We start from the raw sequence: 13,800 nt of genomic DNA on the forward strand, positions 1-13,800 counted from the left end.
CTAAGGAGACCGGGGGCCATCAGAAGGTAAATATAATGTTTTTTTTTATTTTTTACCATTTTTATTCTTTTATTTAACTAACTTGGTCACACTATATAAAATCCATACCGGTTACATGGCTTTATATAGTGTGACTAAGTTGTCAAGCACTTTTCCAAGTGATGCTAAAATCGCTTGGAAAGCGCTTGACAACCCACATGTGAAATCGCATGTGCAAAACGCGTGAGAAACGCTTGTCCCTGGCTGAAAAAACGCATGTAAAATCCGCATGTGTTTTTTCTGCAAGCGAGATGCAGAAACGCTCAGGAAAAATCCGGAGCATTTCTGCCAGGACGCATCACTAAGGAGACCGGGGGCCATCAGAAGGTAAGTATAATGTTTTTTTATTTTAAATTCTTTTTTTTACAGGTACTATGGTACCCGGGTCTGGGTGAGAGTCTCCTCTTCTCCAGACCCGGGTACCATCCGCACATTGAATCGTTTAATATCCGCATATGCACATGTAGTCATGCGGATATTAAGCGATTCAATGCAAGTCAATGACGGCAAAAACGCCGCGCTTACGCAAAATAATTGGTAGTGCTGCGGATTTTTCCTCAATGATAATCCGCAGCAGAAATTTCCACAGCATGTGCACAGCACATGCGGATTATCATTGGGTAACATTGCAGACCTTCTACCAAGCGTTTTTTAAGCGTTTCTGCGGCGGAATTGCCGCTGCTTAAAAAAACGCATAGTGGGCACACAGCCTTAATATGAAAAATTTGAACGAAACTAAAGTCACAATGTGGTTTCTTGATTACATTACAGATGTTTATTATATTTATATACGAGCCACCTTTTGCTTTGATGACTGCTTTGCACACTCTTGGCATTCTCTTGATGAGCTTCAAGAGGTAGTCACCGGAAATGGTTTTCACTTCACAGGTATGGCCCTGTCAGGTTTAATAAGTGGGATTTCTTGCCTTATAAATGGGGTTGGGACAATCAGTTGGGTTGTGCAGAAGTCTGGTGGATACACAGCTGATAGTCCTACTGAATAGACTGTTAGCTGCTTTTTTCTTGCCATAATTCAAATTCTAAGTAAAGAAAAACGAGTGGCCATCATTACTTTAAGAAATGAAGGTCAGTCAGTCTGAAAAATTGGGCAGTATCAAAAAGGAATAGTCGGCACTCCGTATAGCTAGAGTGGTGCACGTGGAAAACAATGTCTGTAGGAAAAGAAAATCCCGGCACTCACGTGTTGATAATCAGTTGATTTATTCCACAACTCACACAAGACGTTTCAGCCTGTCCAAGGCTTTTTTCAATTGTGGTTCAATACATTCAGTCAAGATATTTATAAACAAATCCACGGAAATGACATAATTCTCATTAACATAAAAAAAGAGTAGACCAATAAAAAAAATTATATATAACAGAATTTACAACAACATACAAAAAATTAAGCAATAATAAACTCAGGTTGCACAATGAAAAAGAACAAGTGAATTCATATATTTAAATAATCCCCGACTACACATAAAACCATATACATCGCAGATTGTAAAATTTATTGCATGCATATACCACATTATATCTTTATTTCTCCATATTCTTTTAGCTAAAAATATGTAACATTTCATAGTTTTTCCAGAAAAAATCCTTAATGTTTTTAAGATTTTTTAATATTTCCCATGGAATCAAATATATCAATGACAAGTAAATTCATATATATAAATAATCTCCAACCAAATATGAGAATATAAATCCTAAAATATGGATTCCATTTCATAAATGTATCAAAAATATTCCCATCTAAATTTCTCAATGTTCTTTTTATTAAACACATTCAACATTATATAATTTTTCTGGAAAAAATTCCTTGATATTTTTAGATTTTTTCAAAAAGATTTTTATTAGAACAATACTATTTATTACATTTGTATATACAACTGATTCCTCATGAACAGCCTGCAACAAGTGACTAAATCTATCTTTTATTCTCTTGCCCTTTATAATTCTATTAGTAAATACCTTATAAAGAGATCAGTATACTGCCATATTCCCATAGATCCCAATTCACTTAGTGGAAAAAATTCATCATATTATTTCTATATCACTTTATATCACATTATAAATTGTAACTACATATAAAGCTACTGCTGAAGGAATAATCACAGACATACGGGAATAGAGAACATCTATGTCCTAAGTGATTCTCACCTCCCCCAGATCGTTGTCTGAGATAAGAGTGACTTTTTAAATTTATCCTTTGTTATCCTCTATTCCCTAAATTAGACCTTATTTATTTCGTTAAAGGTGACAGTATAATTAACTGTCCACCCGTGATTCCTAGAAATACATAGGGAAGCCGTCCAGCTTACATCATGTCTTATCTCCGCATTCAATCTTATTTAACCCGACAAAATGTGGCAAGTATAATATGCATCCCATTTGTTCCTATGCAGATACTTCAGGATTTCATCGCATCTGAGATGTCTAAAAAGAAAAATAGGATGTATATGTGGCACCCCAGGGGTCTGGTTTCCACAGTAATGTAATGTTATGTCTGAGAGCAGGTGGGAGGTCCTTTGGTCAGGGATCCTGTGCATGCCACACCTCCTGCCCAGTCTTGGGAGGGGAAGAACTTCCCCTGTATAAACCCGGGGCTGAGGCAGGGTTAGTCAGTCAAGGAGAGTAGAGACAAGAAACAGTCATAGGAAGAAACAGCAGAAGCTCAGTGGGAGCAATACTACTACGAGTCAGGGGCTGGCAGCTGCAGAGCTCGCCCTGACTGAGAAGCTTTCTTACCGGACCCGGCGTCCGAGGCTGTGGGGACTAACTCTTACCCAGCAGCAGAAACCGACCGGCAGGGGATTGCAGGTCCTCTGGCCCAGAAACCCGAAGGCACGGTCACACGCGTGGGACCAGCACCGCCAACGTGGAGCGGAAGCCATTAGAAGGCCCCGAGTCACCGGCCATACGGGTGAGCACCACACGGTACACTCAGGGACGTGGGCTACTTATATCCGCTTCTAGCAAGGTAGCCAGAAGAGTACAGTCAGTTTGGGAGGCCTACAACTCCGCCTGGCCAGGGGAGATCCCATCTGCTCAAGGACTGACCAGGCCCCGTTCGCTAGCAAGTACTCCGGGAGGGTCTATCGTTGTTACCAGTAAAGACCCTGAACTACACCGCGCCGTCTCTGAGTGGTTCCTGCTACCCCCATCTTCCACGTCGGCTGCCCTGAGGCCATACCCCTCCCGTTGGGGGTTATACTATCACGCTGCACAATTCTACACCGGCCTCAGCGGTCTGCCCTGCAGCGGCAGCTCCATAGCTGCAAATCAACGGGTGGCGTAGTCGACACTCAAATAACATCTATCAAGACTGCCACACACTGAGTTTGACTCCCTGGGCACGGACCGGGTCCCCGCCACTCGGAGACTACAACCCTCATCTGATCCGGTTCCGGGTAAGCCCCCGTGCGCAACACAGCAGGCCCAGGGGCGCGTCAACTTTGGCGTAGTCGGCAGGATTTCGTGCCCGCAACCACCGGGTACTGCGTGCCTGAAAAAGAGACTTTTCAAACTTACCTGTGGTGAAGATTCCCGCCATCCGGCGCCATCTTCAGCCTTCTTCCCGCCATCGGTGAAGTTTCCCGCCATCCGGCGCCATCTTCTGCCTTCTTCCCGCCATCCGTGGAGTTTTCCCGCCATTGGACGCCATCTTGAGGACGCCGCGCGGGAAGAAGAGGGGCGTGGACTCCGAAAGCGCGCAAGAACTGAAGCCCCGCCTCACGTCCGGACGTTGCGTAAGGTCCTGGAAGGAGCCCAGCAGACGCCGACGTCACAGGAGCGCGACGGGAGGTCCTCAACCATCCACTGCGGAGCCGCGGCCTACGGAAGAGGATCATCGCCAGGTAGGCCACGGTCCACTAGGGGGGAGGAAGATGTCGGATACGGAGGAGAGCTTCACTGCCTCAACCCCCGCCAGCGCTACCGCTGCTGCAGTTATGCCCTTCACCATGCCCTATATCCCGGGAGCAGCTTGGCTACCCCAGTACTCAGGGGAGTCACATACCCTGCATGACTTTAGAGAAAAGCTGGATAGCCTCTTCCAGGTGTACCCCCTCACAGAAGAGCAAAAAGTGAGCATCCTGGTGGCCCAACTAACCGGGGCAGCCAAAAGGGAAGTAAAATCCTGGCCACCTGGGAGGAAGACTGTCGCAGGGATACTAACGCGGCTGAAGGACACCTTTGATACCCGCACCTCAGCCGAGATTAAGCTTAGATTCTACGGGTGCAAGCAGCGAGCGCATGAGAGTATAAGGGACTATGCACTAAACCTACAAGAGGCCCTGAGGGCCATTAAGCAGACCGACCCTGATGGAGTGGGAGACGAGGACAGGCTGTTGACCGAACAGTTTATAGAGGGACTATATTGTAATACCCACCGAACCCAGTTGCGGGCAATGGCCTTACAGGATCCCCATCTGGGCTTTGCACAGTTCAAGGACAGAGCCATCCGGGTGCTCCGAGAACCGGCACCGGGTGGCGTTGTGACCCACAGGCGCCCTGCTATCACTTACCCCCAGGAGGCGGCGCCTTTGTCGGCAGGGCCTGTGGGAGCTGATGCGCAGGCTTTGGACAATGACCCGGCTCCAGACCTACACCATCAGGTCCAAGAGCTAGCTAAGAGCGTTGCTGCGCTAACCCGAACTGTGCAGTCTTTACAGGCTTCCACCCCAGGGAAGATCCAGCTGGCATCCGGACCGGAGGACATCCCGTGGCGTCGACCAAGGAGGACCCCACCGGCCAGAGGAAGACCCAGTGACCGATACAGCGAGGACGGACGACCCATCTGCCGCTGCTGCAATCAACCCGGACATATGGCAAGGTACTGTTCTTTAAACGGGCACAACCTGGGGTAGAGGGCCAACCCCCAGGAAAAAGATCACCAGGCCCATCGAACTGGCGCGACAGATATGTGGGAGGACGTCCAGTCTTGCCTGTGGTACTGGATGGCATTCCCATGAGTGCCCTACTGGACACCGGGTCACAGGTCACCACCATCCCGTACGTGCTCTTTAAGCAGTACTGGAATGACTCGGATATTACCCGCTACCCTGACGACGACTTGAGTATCATCGCCAGCAATGGCCAGCCCGTGCCACAGATCGGATTTAAAGAAGTGACCATCAAAATCGGTAGAGTCGAACTGGCAGCACAGGGACTGATCATTGTAGATATTGACAAACATGAGAGTCACCCAAAAATAACTCTAGGAACTAATGTAATTGAAAATTGTCTTGCAGAGGTGATTTTCCTTTTACAGCAGGTTGCCAAGAACGCCAGCTCCGGCGAGCAGCGGGTGCTCCAGAAAGAGATCCGGGCACTGATGCGACGGCAACAGGTGGAACTCTCCGGCGGTGAGATTGGTAGCGTAAGAATGTGTGACCCTTTTCCTATTGCCATGCCCCCAAAAAGTGAAATGATGATTTGGTGCCGGGCAGCTATTGGTCTGAGAGGTAGGGATTACCAGGCAATGGTTGAACCAGTTTACTCGGACAATAGGCCCACCATTTTGACAGCACGGGGGGTGGTTGATGTACGCCATGGGAGGGTGCCCGTTCGCATAATAAATATCGGGGAGAGGGAAGTGTACCTGCCCCGGTATGCTACGCTAGCCAAATTATATACCATTAACCAAAATTCTATACAATCTGTGGAACCCTTGCCTCCATCTCACCCGGAGGAAGGTAACGGCTCTAAGAAAAACATGGAGGACTGGTGTCAGCAACTACATCTGGGTACTGACTCCACCCCCGCACACCAGAAACAAGGAGTCTATCGGGTGGTTCAAGAGTACGAGAGAGTGTTCAGTAAACACCCGTTAGACTTCGGGCGAGTCAAGGGGGTAGAACACCACATCCCCACGGGAAACCATCCTCCTATAAAAGAGAGGTATCGACCCGTACCCCCTGCCCACTACCAACACGCCAAGGGGATGCTTAGAGACATGAAGGAGGCTGGGGTGATCAGGGATAGCTGTAGCCCCTGGGCAGCTCCACTAGTCTTAGTCAGAAAAAAAGACAACACCATGAGGATGTGTGTAGATTACCGGAAAATCAACCGTATCACACACAAGGATGCGTACCCCTTACCAAGGATAGAGGAGTCATTGGCTGCTTTAAGATCTGCTAACTTCTTCTCTACCTTGGATCTCACTAGCGGGTACTGGCAGGTTCCTGTAGCAGAGGCGGACCGGGAGAAGACCGCATTCACCACCCCGATGGGACTTAGCGAGTTCACCTGCATGCCGTTCGGACTCTGCAACGCACCAGGAACCTTCCAACGACTAATGGAGTGTTGTCTGGGCCACAGAAACTTCGAGACGGTCCTGTTGTACCTGGACGATGTCATCGTATATTCCAAGACGTATGAGGACCACCTGAAACACCTGGCGGAAGTGTTCGAAGCTCTGGCGAGTTACGGCCTAAAGGTGAAACCCTCCAAGTGTCACCTCCTGAAACCAAAGGTGCAGTACCTGGGACACGTGGTGAGCACTGACGGAGTGGCTCCCGACCCTGATAAGATCACCGCAATTAAGGAATGGCCAAGCCCCTCCAGCGTAAAAGAAGTGCGGCAGTTCCTCGGGTTGGTAGGCTACTACCGAAGGTTTATTCCCGGTTTCACCAAAAAGGCAGCACCTATGCAGGACCTCCTGATAGGCCAGTCCCGGAAGGCCAAGAACCAGAAGCCGCCCTTCAAATGGGAGGAGCTGGAAGAAGAGTCCTTCCGCCAGCTGAAGATGGCTCTCACGGGGGACGAAATCCTGGCGTACCCGGATTATAGCCAGCCCTTTATCCTCTACACCGACGCCAGTAACATCGGGCTAGGAGCCGTACTGTCCCAGATCCAGCAGGGGAAGGAACGAGTAATCGCCTACGCCAGCCGAAAACTGCGACCCACCGAAAGGAACCCCGAGAATTACAGCTCATTTAAGCTAGAGTTCCTGGCCATAGTATGGGCAGTCACCGAGCGCTTTAAGCATTACCTCGCTTCTTCCTGGTTCACCGTGTACACGGATAACAACCCGTTGACACACCTGGACACGGCAAGACTCGGTGCCCTGGAGCAGAGGTGGATGGCCCGTCTGTCCAACTACGAGTTCACAATCAAATACCGGGCCGGACGCTCCAATACCAACGCGGATGCCCTGTCCAGGATGCCAAACCTGCCGGACGAAGGAGAAGATCCGGAGGGACTGGAAGAAGTTGAACTCCCTGCTTTCCACCGTCATGGGACTATCCAGTATTCCCACCGGGTAAGGAGTAAGCAGGCTGCTACGTTGAACCCCTTACCTCACTACAACTGGGCGGAAACGCAAGACAGCGACCCTGCCGTCCGACTGGTGAAGGAGATGCTGACTCGCCCGGAGGCTTGCCTTGAACCAGACGCTCCGGAGGAAGCCAAACAACTATGGGCAGAGAAGAGTCGACTGTTCCTTTATAAGGGGAAGTTGTGCCGCAGAATGGTTAACTCCCGGACACATGAACTACTCTGGCAAGTAGTGGTGCCACGAAGAGACGCAGCCATGGTGATGGAGGCATACCACGACGGAGCTGGACACTTCGGGTGGAAGAAGCTGGAGTTCCTGCTGCGCGAGCGATTCCACTGGGTAGGCATGAGGGGAACCATCGAGAAGTGGTGCAGAGACTGTGGCCCGTGCAACCTGAGAAGGAAGGACCGTGCCAGCCAGAAGACTCCCCTGCAGTCCATCGTCACCCGGCAACCGTTGGAACTGGTAGCCTTGGATCATGTAAAACTGACCCCAAGCAGAAGTGGCTACGTCTACGCGTTAACCATCGTGGATCATTACTCCCGGTTCTTGGTTGTCGTCCCCGTCAAGGACTTAACGGCTCAAACAGCAGCTAGAGCCTTCCAGCAGCACTTCTGCCGTCCACACGGGTACCCGGACCAAGTGCTGACGGACCAGGGACCTGCCTTTGAAGCGGAGGTCTTCCAGGAATTTTGCAATCTGTATGGCTGCCGGAAGATAAGGACGACACCCTACCATCCGCAAACTAATGGACTTTGTGAAAAAATGAACCAGGTGGTAATGGATCTTCTAAAAACGTTGCCCCTGGAAGAACGCAGTCTGTGGCCTGAGAAGTTGCCCGATCTGGTGGACCTATACAACCACATCCCGGTAGGTTCCACCAACTGTACCCCGGCTTACCTAATGAGGGCGAGACCTGGTAAGTTACCTGTTGACCTGGAAATGGGAGTCCTGACACCCGAGGACACTTCACCAGAAGCAGACTGGGACACAGAGAGGCAGCAACAGTACCGGAAAGTACAGGAGAGCGTGGAGCGAAGTCTCTGTCAGGCTAGGGAAAGACAAGAGAAAACTTACAACCAGTACGCTCCCGCCGTTCCCCTGGTACCCGGAGAGCAGGTCTTAAAGAGGAAAAGACGGCTCCACAAGTTGGACGACCAGTGGGAGAAGGACCCGTACACCGTACTGCCCTCAAGCCACGAGAACCCGAAGGTCTGCACCATCAGTAAAGACGGAGGGGAAACCACAGCCATTGTATCCCGGGACCACCTGAAGAAGTGTCCCGAACAACTGAGGAACCCTGAAGAGGAACAAGAAGACCATCGACCCGTAGAGGAAAGGGAAGATATGGTTAGTACTGTGCTCGGGGACTTCCCTCGGTCTTGGACTCAAGTCAATGGTGCAGTTGTGGTGCCCGTACTCACCTTCCTCCGTCATCCCAAGCACCTACGGAGCAACGGGTAGAGCTGGAAGAACAGCCGGTCCAGGAGGCAGAAGACCCCACACCCGCAGACCAGGAGGATCAATCCTCTGCTTGCAGTGAGCCTGCCATATCCCTAGTGAGCCAGGGAACTCGTAGACAGCTGCCCAGTTTACCCTTGACAGCTCCTACACCCTGTAGTTCGGGGCCAAACAGTCAGCTCCGTAGGTCCACTAGAGCCACTAGAGGCCAGTTACCCGCACGCTGGAGGATTTAAAGTGTATAAATTGTTTTATTTATGTTTACCTGTGTATTGTTGCTTGTGTATAATTTTGTGTTTCTAGTTATTTTTAGGAATCCTTGGTGGATCTACCGGGAATCCTTGTACAATTAGTTGGAGCGTAACCCAGGATGGACTAGAGACTGTTAAGGACTCGGGGTAGGACAGACCCCTACCTGGTTACGTCTCCCTGTTTTGGTGAAATGGACACCTTTGTTTCTTCAAAGACTGCACCCGGTTACGGACATGCCGTGACCACCTTTATGTGTTTCTTTATTGTATTGTTATTGTTACATCTTGTTATGTTTTTCTAAAATGTGTTTAGTCCCGGAGTACTAAATTTTACTAGGGGGAATGTGGCACCCCAGGGGTCTGGTTTCCACAGTAATGTAATGTTATGTCTGAGAGCAGGTGGGAGGTCCTTTGGTCAGGGATCCTGTGCATGCCACACCTCCTGCCCAGTCTTGGGAGGGGAAGAACTTCCCCTGTATAAACCCGGGGCTGAGGCAGGGTTAGTCAGTCAAGGAGAGTAGAGACAAGAAACAGTCATAGGAAGAAACAGCAGAAGCTCAGTGGGAGCAATACTACTACGAGTCAGGGGCTGGCAGCTGCAGAGCTCGCCCTGACTGAGAAGCTTTCTTACCGGACCCGGCGTCCGAGGCTGTGGGGACTAACTCTTACCCAGCAGCAGAAACCGACCGGCAGGGGATTGCAGGTCCTCTGGCCCAGAAACCCGAAGGCACGGTCACACGCGTGGGACCAGCACCGCCAACGTGGAGCGGAAGCCATTAGAAGGCCCCGAGTCACCGGCCATACGGGTGAGCACCACACGGTACACTCAGGGACGTGGGCTACTTATATCCGCTTCTAGCAAGGTAGCCAGAAGAGTACAGTCAGTTTGGGAGGCCTACAACTCCGCCTGGCCAGGGGAGATCCCATCTGCTCAAGGACTGACCAGGCCCCGTTTGCTAGCAAGTACTCCGGGAGGGTCTATCGTTGTTACCAGTAAAGACCCTGAACTACACCGCACCGTCTCTGAGTGGTTCCTGCTACCCCCATCTTCCACGTCGGCTGCCCTGAGGCCATACCCCTCCCGTTGGGGGTTATACTATCACGCTGCACAATTCTACACCGGCCTCAGCGGTCTGCCCTGCAGCGGCAGCTCCATAGCTGCAAATCAACGGGTGGCGTAGTCGACACTCAAATAACATCTATCAAGACTGCCACACACTGAGTTTGACTCCCTGGGCACGGACCGGGTCCCCGCCACTCGGAGACTACAACCCTCATCTGATCCGGTTCCGGGTAAGCCCCCGTGCGCAACACAGCAGGCCCAGGGGCGCGTCATATATATTACTCATTATCCTAATCACATAATACCACTAACATCATATTCTCGATTCAGGCCATCGGATATAAAGTTCCCAAAGTATAAATCCAAAAGGCTTCTCTACGTAAAAGGATTTTTTTGATACTGCCTCCTCTTCTAGGTATATCTATTTGTTCTAACACCTGATATTTCAATTGGGCTCTTGAATGTCCTTTTTCCTTAAAATGTAATGGAAGGGGAAGCGAAGTATCTCCACACCTGATAGTGGATTTATGTTTATTAACCCGTGTTCCTACTGACTGCATTGTTTCTCCAATATATGAAAAGCCGCATGGACATTTTATCTGGTAAACCACATTTGTAGATTTACACGTATAGAAGCCCTTAATATTAAATCTTTTACCTGTCCTAGGATGACTAAAATATTCCCCCTTAATTACATTACTACATTGAGCACAATTCAGACAGGGATACGTTCCTTTATTTTTTGTTGAAAGAAAAGTTTGTCTTGGAATTATTGCATCACTCCCAACATCCGCCCGTATTAGTTGATCCTTCACATTGGGCAATCTCTTGTTACAAATAAGGGGAGGTATATTAAATTCCATCACACTCGGATATGCCTGCCCTAGAATATGCCAATATTTCTTTATAATCTGATCTACTTTTAAATTGACCGGATGATATTCCCTCACAAAGCATATACGTGATCTAAAAATCTAAAAATATCAAGGAATTTTTTCCAGAAAAATTATATAATGTTGAATGTGTTTAATAAAAAGAACATTGAGAAATTTAGATGGGAATATTTTTGATACATTTATGAAATGGAATCCATATTTTAGGATTTATATTCTCATATTTGGTTGGAGATTATTTATATATATGAATTTACTTGTCATTGATATATTTGATTCCATGGGAAATATTAAAAAATCTTAAAAACATTAAGGATTTTTTCTGGAAAAACTATGAAATGTTACATATTTTTAGCTAAAAGAATATGGAGAAATAAAGATATAATGTGGTATATGCATGCAATAAATTTTACAATCTGCGATGTATATGGTTTTATGTGTAGTCGGGGATTATTTAAATATATGAATTCACTTGTTCTTTTTCATTGTGCAACCTGAGTTTATTATTGCTTAATTTTTTGTATGTTGTTGTAAATTCTGTTATATATAATTTTTTTATTGGTCTACTCTTTTTTTATGTTAATGAGAATTATGTCATTTCCGTGGATTTGTTTATAAATATCTTGACTGAATGTATTGAACCACAATTGAAAAAAGCCTTGGACAGGCTGAAACGTCTTGTGTGAGTTGTGGAATAAATCAACTGATTATCAACACGTGAGTGCCGGGATTTTCTTTTCCTACTGAAAAATTGGGCAAACTTTGAAAGTGTCCCCAAGTGCAGTTGCACAAACCATCAAGCGCTACAAAGAAACTGGCTCACATGAGGACCGCCCCAGGAAAGGAAGACCAAGAGTCACCTCTGCTTCTGAGGATAAGTTTATCCGAGTCACCAGCCTCAGAAATTGCAGGTTAACAGCAGCTCAGCTTAGAGACCAGGTCAATGCCACACAGAGTTCTAGCAGCAGACACATCTCTTCAAGAACTGTTAAGAGGAGACTTTGTGCAGCAGGCCTTCATGGTAAAATAGCTGCTAGGAAACCACTGCTAAGGACAGGCAAGAAGCAGAAGAGACTTGTTTGGGCTAAAGAACACAAGGAATGGACATTAGACCAGTGGAAATCTGTGCTTTGGTCTGATGAGTCCAAATTTGAGATCTTTGGTTCCAACCACCGTGTCTTTGTGCGACGCAGAAAAGGTGAACGGATGGACTCTACATGCCTGGTTCCCACCGTGAAGCATGGAGGAGGAGGTGTGATGGTGTGGGGGTGCTTTGCTGATGACACTGTTGGGGATTTATTCAAATTTGAAGACATAATGAACGAGCATGGCTACCACAGCATCTTGCAGCGGCATGCTATTCCATCCGGTTTGCGTTTAGTTGGACCATCATTTATTTTTCAACAGGACAATGACCCCAAACACACCTCCAGGCTGTGTAAGGGCTATTTGACCAAGAGGAAGAGTGATGGGGCGCTACGCCAGATGACCTGACCTCCACAGTCACCAGACCTGAACCCAATCGAGATGGTTTGGGGTGAGCTGCACTGCAGAGTGAAGGCAAAAGGGCCAACAAGTGCTAAGCATCTCTGGGAACTCCTTCAAGATTGTTGGAAGACCATTTCCGGTGACTACCTCTTGAAGCTCATCAAGAGAATGCCAAGAGCGTGCAAAGCAGTCATCAAAGCAAAACGTGGCTACTTTGAAGAACCTAGAATATAAGACATATTTTCAGTTGTTTCACACTTTTTTGTTAAGTATATAATTCCACATGTGTTAATTCATAGTTTTGATGCCTTCAGTGTGAATGTACAATTTTCATAGTCATGAAAATACAGAAACATCTTTAAATGAGAAGGTGTGTCCAAACTTTTGGTCTGTACTGTATATATTGGCAGTTCTATGATACTTTTGTATTCTACTATATTATTCTGCCAAAAATATGTTTAGTGTATGGCTTTATCTATATACTTGCTATGTTTTATGTTTCATTCCTAAATAAAAAATGTAAAAAAAAAAGAAAAGAATTTGTCTCGAAATAGTAATATCTTATTCCCAACTCCTGTACAGACAAAGACCATAATACTGTCATCATATCTTATACTAATGGCGAGAGTTTCTATGATCATGGCAATGGGGAGAGGGTGCAACCTTTCAGAGTGCCTCTTGTAAGATTCATAACATCAGTTAGTATTTCATAGAGTTCCACCCTGGCCCTAGGACGGAGCGTCATACTTCAGCTGCACCTAGTGGAAAAAATAACACACAAAAACAAATCTTTCCAAAACCTTCCAGATTAATATCCACTCCAAGATGTCAAACACCTTAGTTGCGTCAACTGACATGATGAAGCGGTGACCCCCATGACCTACCTGAATGCTTGCAATACTCAGGTTCAGTCTTGTCCCTCTTATTTAGCTTGAACCCATTTTGATCATGATGTTTGATTGTATCCACTAATTTTTTTAATGTTTCAACCAGCACCTTGGCTAATACCTTTACATCTTTATTCAATAATGTAATACGTCTATAAGCCTCTTTATCAACCGGGTTTTTACCCACCAGAAGGTGGTTTGACTCAAATGATTTGTTAAATACTTCCAAATGTAGTAGCAGAAGGACCTTCCTGCATCTTCTATAAACTGCAAATGGAATTCCATCCACTTAAGAAGTGGAGTTTCCAAATTTAACTGCATTTCTTAGATCCTCTATTGAAGTAGGGGCTTCAATCAGAGCTCAGTGCCTCAGATAATCCTGGGATTCCTCACGCGTAGGCTTCCATCTCTAAAACAGAAATCTCATGAACAG

General features: G+C 47.2%; 1 protein-coding gene across 4 annotated transcripts in view; it reads right to left on the reverse strand.

The window, feature by feature from the left end:
* Positions 1-13,800, reverse strand: part of USHBP1 (USH1 protein network component harmonin binding protein 1) — a 152,431-nt gene that overhangs the window by 84,647 nt on the left and 53,984 nt on the right. The gene's annotated exons all lie outside the window — the stretch shown is intronic.

Source organism: Phyllobates terribilis, unplaced genomic scaffold, assembly GCF_046119375.1.
Source record: "Phyllobates terribilis strain yellow unplaced genomic scaffold, ASM4611937v1 Scaffold_1__5_contigs__length_1240528914, whole genome shotgun sequence".
In the NCBI taxonomy this organism is placed as follows: Eukaryota; Metazoa; Chordata; class Amphibia; order Anura; family Dendrobatidae; genus Phyllobates; species Phyllobates terribilis.